Source organism: Cornus florida, unplaced genomic scaffold (assembly GCF_030987335.1).
Source record: "Cornus florida cultivar Cherokee Brave unplaced genomic scaffold, ASM3098733v1 CherokeeBrave_3.0.0_Hap2_Chr08, whole genome shotgun sequence".
NCBI lineage: Eukaryota > Viridiplantae > Streptophyta > Magnoliopsida > Cornales > Cornaceae > Cornus > Cornus florida.
The window spans coordinates 36,902,024-36,911,574 of NW_026775578.1; positions in this window are offsets into that span (position 1 = coordinate 36,902,024).

A 9,551-nucleotide genomic window follows, 5' to 3' on the forward strand; every position below is an offset into this window, starting at 1 on the left:
CAAACAAATACTTTATGGACCCACACCAGAATTTAGTCAACATTCCATCGCTATCGAAAAACTCTTTTTTGTGTGGGTTCAAGGACAGCAAAGGATGTAAAAAGGACTCAAAATCGTCGTGTCAAACAATCATTCGATCCCAGACCACATCAACGTCTTTAATAGACAATAGATATTTTGTTCTTACTGTATTTGAAAATCTAACGGAATCCAGGACGAATAGCTCGTTCATATAAGTGTTGAGATAGTGAAAAAAATGAGTTTTTGTCTGTTCATCCCAAAAGCCTTTCACCCAACCAGTTGGTTAAATGCTGTCGAGTTCGGAACGATATGAACTACTTATAGTGGACTCCACCTGTCGTGGGCGAAAAAAATTAGTTACCAAACCAATATATATATATATATATATATATATATATATATATATAGACTAATATGAGATAATGAAATAGCAAAAAAACTTACATGTATATTTAGTATTTCACAAGTAGGAGGATACATCAATGGATGCCAATACAAAATTAGAATTGCAATTTGATTTTGAATAGCTTTTGCAGCGATATATTGACATGTCTTACAGTGAATGACTCTTGACCGTTGGTGGCCAGTCCAGTCACATTCAATATGGATATAATTTACTACTAAATCTATGTCCTCGGAATCTATAAACAAATACTTTAATGTATTATTCGAGATCTAAAAAAAAAGATACAAACAAATACTTTATGGACCCACACTATAATTCAGTCAACATTGCATCGCTATTGAAAAACCCTTTTTGTGTGGGTTCAGGGACAACCAGGGTTGAAGAAATGACTTAAAATCATCGTGACAAATAATGATTCGATCCCGGACCACACCAACGCCTTTAATGGACAATAGATATTTTGTTTTTACAAAATTGGAATTGGAATGTGATTTTGAACAGCTTGTGCAACGACATATTGACATGTCTTACAATGAACAACTCATGACCGTTGATGGCCTGTCTAGTCATATTCATTGTGGATACAATTTACCACTAAATCCATGTTCTCGGAATTTACGAACAAATACTTTAATGTATTATTCCAGATCTAAAAAAAAAGATACAAATAAATACTTTATGGACCCACACCATAATTCAGTCAACATTCCATCGCTATTGAAAAGCTCTTTTTTGTGTGGGTTCAAGGACAACAAGGGTTGTAAAAAAGACTCAAAATCGTTGTGTCAAACAATGATTTGATCCCGGACCACATCAACGTCTTTAATGGACAATAGATATTTTGTTCTTACTGTATTTGAAAATCTAACGGAATGTAGGACGAATATCTCGTTCATATGAGTGTTGAGATAGTGAAAAAAATGGATTTTTATCTGTTTGTCCCAAAAGCGTTTCACCCACCCAGTTGGTTAAGTGTTGTCGAGTTCGTAGCGATATGAACTACTTATAGTGGACTCCACCTGTGGTGGGCAAAAAAAAATTAGTTACTAAAAAAAAAAAAATTATAATAATATGAGATAATGAAACAACAAAAAAGCTTACATGTATGTTTGGTATTTCACAAGCAGTAGGATACATCAATAGATACCAATACAAAATTGAAATGTGATTTTGAATAGCTTATGCAGTGACATATTGACATGTCTCATAGTGAATGATTCTTGACCGTTGGTGGCCAGTCCAGTCACATTCAATATGGATACAATTTACTACTTAATCCATGTCCTCGGAATCTACAAATGATAAGCGTTGAATACTGTATATTCAAGCACCCTAAATTACATTAACAAAGTCCATTAATTGATTATTTTATGTAGATTAACTCCATTTGCATGTTTTTGTACATTTTCAGGTTAAAGTGCAAAAATGAAGCAAAAATGATGCCTTGTGGAATTTTGAACAAAAAGGGTGCCAATTCTGGCAGCAGTAGAACCTGACTTTTGTCTCCATTTTCGACCTAGCAAAATCAATAAATGGACTTCCATCATAACATGAAAGATTTAGAGCTCTGAATCAGATTTCCAAATCTTCAAGCGGTTCGTCATTCGGAGTTCGGAGCAGAGAGTTATGATCTTCTTAACAGAGGTGCGCAAAACTGCCTGGCAGCACTGAAGTACTGCCTTTCTCCCCATTTTTGACCAACCAGACTTGAGAATTGGGTCTTTATCAAAACATAAAGTTTTTAAATCTCTGAATCAGCTCTCCAAATCTTCAAACAGATCATCATTCGGAGTTTGGAGCACAAAGTTATGGTCATTCTTCCACAGTGGGTCAGAGATGGGCAAGAATTGCATGTTGCTCATTACACTAATTTAGAGTGCTCGAGACCACCCTTCGAGTGCTCGAAATTCTGGCAGGTTGCACTCGAAAATGGCTCAATTTCAGCCACTTGCACATTGGTTTCCTCAATGCCATCTTCCTTCTTTATGAAGTGGTTGGAAGTGTTCCTTGGAGGGGAGAGAGCCTTGACTTGAGCTTGATAAGAGAGAGGGAGGACCACACAAAATGATTATCATTCATTCTTACAAGATTAGAGGAGAGAGAGAGAGCAAGGAAGAGAGTGTTCTTGAGTGCTACAGTAGAGCTCGAAAATGATGTTGTATTCTTCTTCTTCTTCTTCCATTTTTGTATCAATGGAGAGCTAAACCTCCATCTAGGGAGGTGATGAAGCCTCCTCTTTTGATCATGTTCTAGATTAGGCTATACTTTTGGGGAATATAATGTATAATGTATGGTAGTTTCATAGTCTAAGAGCATATTCCTTCTTGTAATGAATTTTAATGTGTAAATGGTTGATGTAAGTTCATTGTCATATCTTTAATGATTCTTGGATCAATCTTATTACTTTTATTTTCATAGTGACAATGAAAATATAGACTATGAATGTTTTTCAAGGCATGTTGATTTTGAAACTTGATATTCCATTGCTTAGGTACCTCTTTTGATGGTTTATACTTGATTCCTACCTTCATGTGCTTCGCCATTTGATTGAAAGCTTGATGGTCTTTTGCTTGAGATAGTGTATTTGATTCTACACCTTAATTTAAGTAGTTCAACTATGGTAGCTTTTGATGGATCATTCTTGTTTTGATTAAGTGAACTTCTTGATGATTATTAAGCAACGGAGTTGCTTCATATTTCTTGACCATTGCATATATGTTATTTATCCCCAAATTTAGACCTAATCTAACATGTACTTAAGGTGTAGTGTGGATTCATCTCCCTAGTCTTTTCTACTTGTATCTCACTTCTTCAATTTCATTGCAATCTATTGTTTTATGCATTTTAATTTCTTAGTTTAGTGACAAACACACAAACCCTTTATAAACCCCTCATCACTCTAAAATGACTTTAGATACTTAGGTTGCCTTAAGACTAGCGCAGTCCCAGTGGTTCGACTTACCCGTCCAATAGCCCTATTTTACAATGATTCATGCTATTGCGAAGAGGGTTGATTTATAGTTGATTTTGACCGTAGATCAATTTTTGACGCCGTTGCCGGGGACTGCAAACAGTTTAGCGACCATAGTTCTAGGGTTAAATTTAGTTTGATTGTGAACACTTGTTTTGTGAATATTTCTTTTGTGGTTTAACCATCTTTGTGTTGTAAGTGAGATTCTAGAAACTCAAGGCTTGCCGAGGGAAAATTAAGAAAATTGTAAGTCTAGAGGACTTCCTGTAAGTTTTTCAAGGTTCTAGTCTTTCAAATTGTGAATATTTTGCATGTGTTTAACTTAGTGTTATTTAGCTTGTGAAGCCCTTGTCGAGGCTATTATTTTGGTTTAATTTCGTGTACAAGCATCGGTCCTTGTCGTGGCCATTTATTTTTTGTCTTGATGATTGAGGAGAAAGGGAACATCGTATGTGGAGTATTGATGATGAATTGTGTTGTTGAATATATGCTTTGTTGTTGATGTTTTGCCGTAGGTAACTCTCTCTACCCACACTTGACTTTCCTGTTGATATAAATTCACTTGAAAGAACTCTTAGACGGAACCTTAGGGAACCCCCTCTTACAAGGGATCTTGAAACTGAATTTAATATAATGGGGGATAACGTAGGAAATCCGGGGAATGAAAGGGCTGAAATTCCTAATGTAGAACCAATGACTCTTAGAGATCATTTCATCCCTACCACCTATGTTTCTCCTTCTTGCATAGTAATGCCAAACATCGATGCAGCTCAATATGAGATCAAATCAAGCACCATCCAAATGCTTCCATCATTTCATGGCTTTGATAATGAAGATCCATATAAGCATCTTGATGAGTTCCTTGAAATATATTCGACCATTCGGTTGAGAAGTTTTCCGGACAATGCACTCCATCTCCATCTTTTCCCATTCTCCCTCGCTCCCAATTCCATTACTTCTTGGGCTCAATTGCAACAAGAATTCCTTAAGAAGTATTATCCGGTGAGTAAAACCAACCAAATGAGGCGTTCCATTCTAAACTTTTCTCAAGTTGATGGAGAACAACTCCATGAGACTTGGGAAAGGCTACAAGATCTTCTTCGGAAATGTCCTCATCATTTGATCCCAAAATGGCAATTAGTGCAAGCTTTCTATGCCGGCTTGACCGAAACCCATAGATTCATGGTTGATTCTTCTTGTGGTGAGATGTTCATGTCCAAGAATGCGGATGAGGCTTGGACCCTACTTGAGAATTTAAGCGAAAATTCACTTCAACATAATTCTCGTAGGGCTCCGACCTCAACCATTGCGAAGAACACCAACCCTTGTCAACCAAAATCAATAAGGGAGGAATCATCTCAAGTAGATGCCATCGCTCATAAATTCTACCAATTGATGGCACCACATCTTCCTCCTTCATTGTCTCAAAATTTAGCAAGTTCAGTTTGTGCTTCATGTACTAGTCCATTCCATCTCTCGGAAGATTGCCCCACACCGGAGCAATTTCCCAATCCCAACCAAGAGCAAACTAATGCCATATTCTCACGGCCCGGGAACAATCCATATTCCAACACCTACAATCCGGGTTGGCGAGATCATCCGAATTTCTCGTTGCGGCAACAAACCCCACAAAATTCCCAATTCCAAAACCAAGGGCGGCAAAATCAGCCCTCTTCTCAATATCAAGGTAGACCATTTCAAGCCTCTTCGAGCTACCGTCCTCCTTACAATCCAAATGTGTCCAATCAACCTCCTGTGTGTCCAACTGACGAGATAGTAGCTGCAAACAAGCAAATGATGGAATCATTGAACAAGCAAATCATGGATTCCAATAAGCAACTCTTGACATCCTTGCAACCTACTCTCCAAATGGTTCACTCTCATACTCAATCCATAACTAATCTCGAGAATCAAGTGGGCCAAATAGCTAACTCAGTGAATCAATTGCTTCAAAAGGACAAGGGCAAGCTTCCCTCTCAACCTTTTGAAAATCCTAGAAGAATGCATGTGATTGATGAAACCCCTCCTCCGAGTGGGCCGACTCATGAATAAGTTCAAGCTATCACCACCCTTCGGAGTGGTAGAGTGGTTGACAACAAGGTCGATGGAGACAAAAGTGAGGAAGTTTCTTCTTTGAAAAATCCAAATCCAAGCTCTTCTAATCCAAATCCAAGTTTTTCCAATCCACATTCTTGTCCAAATACCATTCACGAAAATCCCACACATGTCACCCCAAATGTGGAAACTACTTATGAGCCAAAAGCTCCGTTTCCTCAACGTCTTCAAGAGTCGACACATTTTGGGAACAAGAATTGTAAAATTCAAGACATGTGGGAAGTTTTCAAGCAAGTGAAGATTAACTTGCCCCTCTTGGATGCTATCAAGCAAATCCCTCCCTATGCAAAATTTCTCAAAGATTTGTGCACTCAAAAGCACACTTCTAAAAATCATTTGCCAAAAAAGGTGAGGTTGACTGAAAATGTTAGTGCTATCATTCAGCACAGCACTCCTCCGAAGTATAAGGATCCGGGTGCCCCCACAATCTCTTGCGTCATTGGTGACAGAAAAATCGAGAGGGCCCTCCTTGACTTAGGAGCTAGTGTGAATTTAATTCCATATTCAGTCCACCTACAACTTGGTTTGGGAGATCTTAAGCCGACTTCCGTGGTTTTGCAACTTGCCGATAGATCGGTCAAGCATCCACGAGGCATTCTTGAGGACGTTCTCATCAAAGTGGACAAATTCTACTTCCCGGTAGATTTTGTGGTTCTTGATACGGAACAGGTCCATGACCCAAAAAAGCACATTCCCGTGATCCTTGGTAGGCCATTTTTAGCCACGGCTAATGCATCAATTAATTGCCGAACCGGGGTGATGGACATTACTTTTGGAAACATGCAAGTCAAACTCCACATCTTTCATGCAACTCAACATCCCTCCAATGAGGATGATTGTTTTCTTGTGGATGTCATTGATGAAGTGGTCGAAGAATCTCTCCCGTTCATTCTAAGCAAAGATCCTCTTGAAACTTGCATGTCCCATTTTGACTTCTCAAACTTTGATGTTGATCAAGCCATTCAAGAAGTCAATTCCTTGCTTGATATTAATGCTATCATGGATGTACCTCCTTGGAAAATTCCAAAAGAACCACTTCCCCAACTTTCCACAACTTCTCCGGTCCCATCATTGCTATCTGCGCCACAACTTGAGCTTAAGCCGCTCCCGGCCCATCTCAAGTATGTGTTCCTTGGTCCAAAGCAAACCCTTCCGGTCATCATTGCCTCGGACCTTCAAAAAGACCAATAGACCAACCTTTTAGCGGTGCTCCAAGAGCATAAAGAAGCTATTGGTTGGACAGTGGCAGATTTGAAAGGAATTGACCCCTCCATTTGTATGCACCGCATTCATATGAAGGATGACGTAAAGCCTACTAGAGAGGTCCAGCGCCGGTTAAATCCAAATATGAAGGAAGTGGTCATGAAAGAGGTGATCAAATTGCTAGATGCAGGAATCATCTACCCTATCTCTGATAGCAAGTGGGTGAGCCCCACACAAGTTGTTCCCAAGAAATCCGGTCTCACCGTTGCTGAAAATTCAGCAGGTGAGTTCGTGCCATAACGGACTACCACCGGGTGGCGTGTGTGCATTGATTACCGGAAACTCAATTCGCCAACTAGGAAGGATCATTTTCCACTTCCATTCATAGATTAAATCCTAGAAAGGTTAGCCGACCAAAGCTTCTATTGTTTTCTTGATGGTTATTCCGGCTATAACCAAGTGGCAATCGCCCCCCAAGATCAAGAGAAAACAACATTCACATGTCCCTTTGGTACTTTTGCCTATCGACGCATGCCTTTTGGGCTTTGCAATGCGCCGGCGACGTTCCAAAGGTGCATGATGTCCATATTCTCTGATATGGTTGAAAAGTTCTTGGAAGTTTTCATGGACGATTTTTCCGTATTTGGCTCCTCCTTTGACTCGTGTCTCAAAAATTTATCTCTTGTGCTCCAAAGATGCAAAGAGACGAATCTCATTCTAAGTTAGGAGAAAAGCCACTTCATGGTCCAAGAAGGCATTGTTTTAGGACATGTCATTTCTAAACGGGGAATCGAGGTAGACAAGGCAAAAGTTGAGTTGATCTCTAATCTTCCTCCTCCGAATTCCGTCCGTCAAATCCGTTCTTTTCTTGGCCATGCCGGATTCTATCGTCGCTTCATCAAAGATTTTAGCAAAATCTCACGGCCCTTGTGTAATCTCTTAGCCAAGGATGTTCCGTTCAATTTTGATGACGCTTGCATGGAAGCTTTCATCAAACTTTGCACTCTCCTCTCATCCGCCCCAATCATGAAACCCCCTAATTGGTCTCTTCCCTTTGAGATCATGTGTGATACATCCGACTATGCATTAGGGGCGGTTTTGGGCCAACGTGTGGATAAACTTCCGCATGTCATTTATTATGCTAGCAAAACTCTCTGCGATGCCCAATTGAACTACACCACCACTGAAAAAGAATTGCTAGCTGTGGTGTACGCCTTGGATAAATTTCGCTCTTATTTTCTTAGTTCCAAGGTCATCGTCTTTTCGGATCATGCCGCTCTTAGGCATTTGTTAGCGAAAAAAAGAGACAAAACCCCGTTTAATTCGATGGATCCTCTTACTTCAAGAGTTTGACATTGACATCCGGGACAAAAAAGGGACCAACAATGTTGTCGCCGATCATCTCTCTCGCTTGCTTATTGAGATATCTTCAGAATTCGCAGCCATTCGTGATTCCTTTCCGGATGAGCAACTTCTTCAAGTTTCACATTCTAATCTTCCATGGTTTGCGGATATTGTCAACTATCTTGCGATTGGCAAAATTCCAACTCATTGGTCCAAACAAGAGAAGGACTGGTTTTTCTCCCAAGTCAAGCATTTCTTTTGGGAAGATCCGAAACTATTCAAGTATTGCCCGGACCAAATCATCCGGTGATGCATTCCTGAAACCGAGGCCACAAGCATTCTAAATTTTTGCCATACTCTTGCTTGTGGAGGCCATTTCAGTGCCAAAAAGACCGCTAACAAAGTCCTTCAAAGCGGATTCTTTTGGCCTACCTTGTTTCGGGATGCATACAATTTTTGCAAATCGTGTAAACGATGTCAAAAACTTGGATCCATGTCCCGAAGAGACATGATGCTCCTCATTAACATTTTAATTGTTGAAATTTTTGATGTATGGGGGATTGACTTCATGGGACCATTTCCATCTTCTTATGGCTATGAGTACATCCTTGTAGCGGTGGATTATGTGTCTAAATGGGTTGAAGCCGAGGCTACCAAAACCGATGATCATAAAGTCGTGATCCAATTCATTCAGTCTCATATTTTTAGTCGTTTTGGTACGCCCCGAGCGATCATTAGTGATGGCGGATCTCATTTTCGAAATCGTTATCTCAAACCCGTCCTTGCTAAGTATTCCGTCATTCATAAGGTTGCTACACCTTACCACCCTCAAACGAGTGGTCAAGTAGAGATTTCTAACCAGAAAATTAAGCACATTTTGGAAAAAACGGTTAGACCGGACCGCAAAGATTGATCATTAAGGCTAAACGATGCGCTTTAGGCTTACCGGACAGCTTATAAGACACCCATTGGCATGTCACTATATCGACTTGTCTTTGGCAAAGCATGTCATCTCCCGGTAGAATTAGAGCACCGTGCTTATTGGGCCATAAAAAGGTTCAATTTTGATCTCAAACAAGCCGGCTTTAATCGTGCGTTGCAATTAAATGAACTTGAGGAATTGCGTAATGACGCGTACGAAAGTGCAAAAATCTACAAGGCAAAGACTAAAGCTTTTCATGACAAACACATCGTCAAGAAGTCTTTTGCCCCGGGACAAAAGGTTTGGCTTTTCAATTCCCGCTTGAAACTCTTTCCCGGTAAACTCCGGTCAAGATGGGATGGTCCATACATTGTCACTACTGTCTTTCCTCATGGAGCAATCGAACTTCATGATCCTGCAAAAGGATCACTCTTCAAGGTTAATGGCCAACGGCTTAAGCCTTGCATTGATGGCACAATCCCATCCCGAAAAGTTGAGGAAGTCCTCTTGACGGACCCAATTTATGAGGATTAGTGCCAACTCTAACTTCGTCTAGCTATCGACATTAA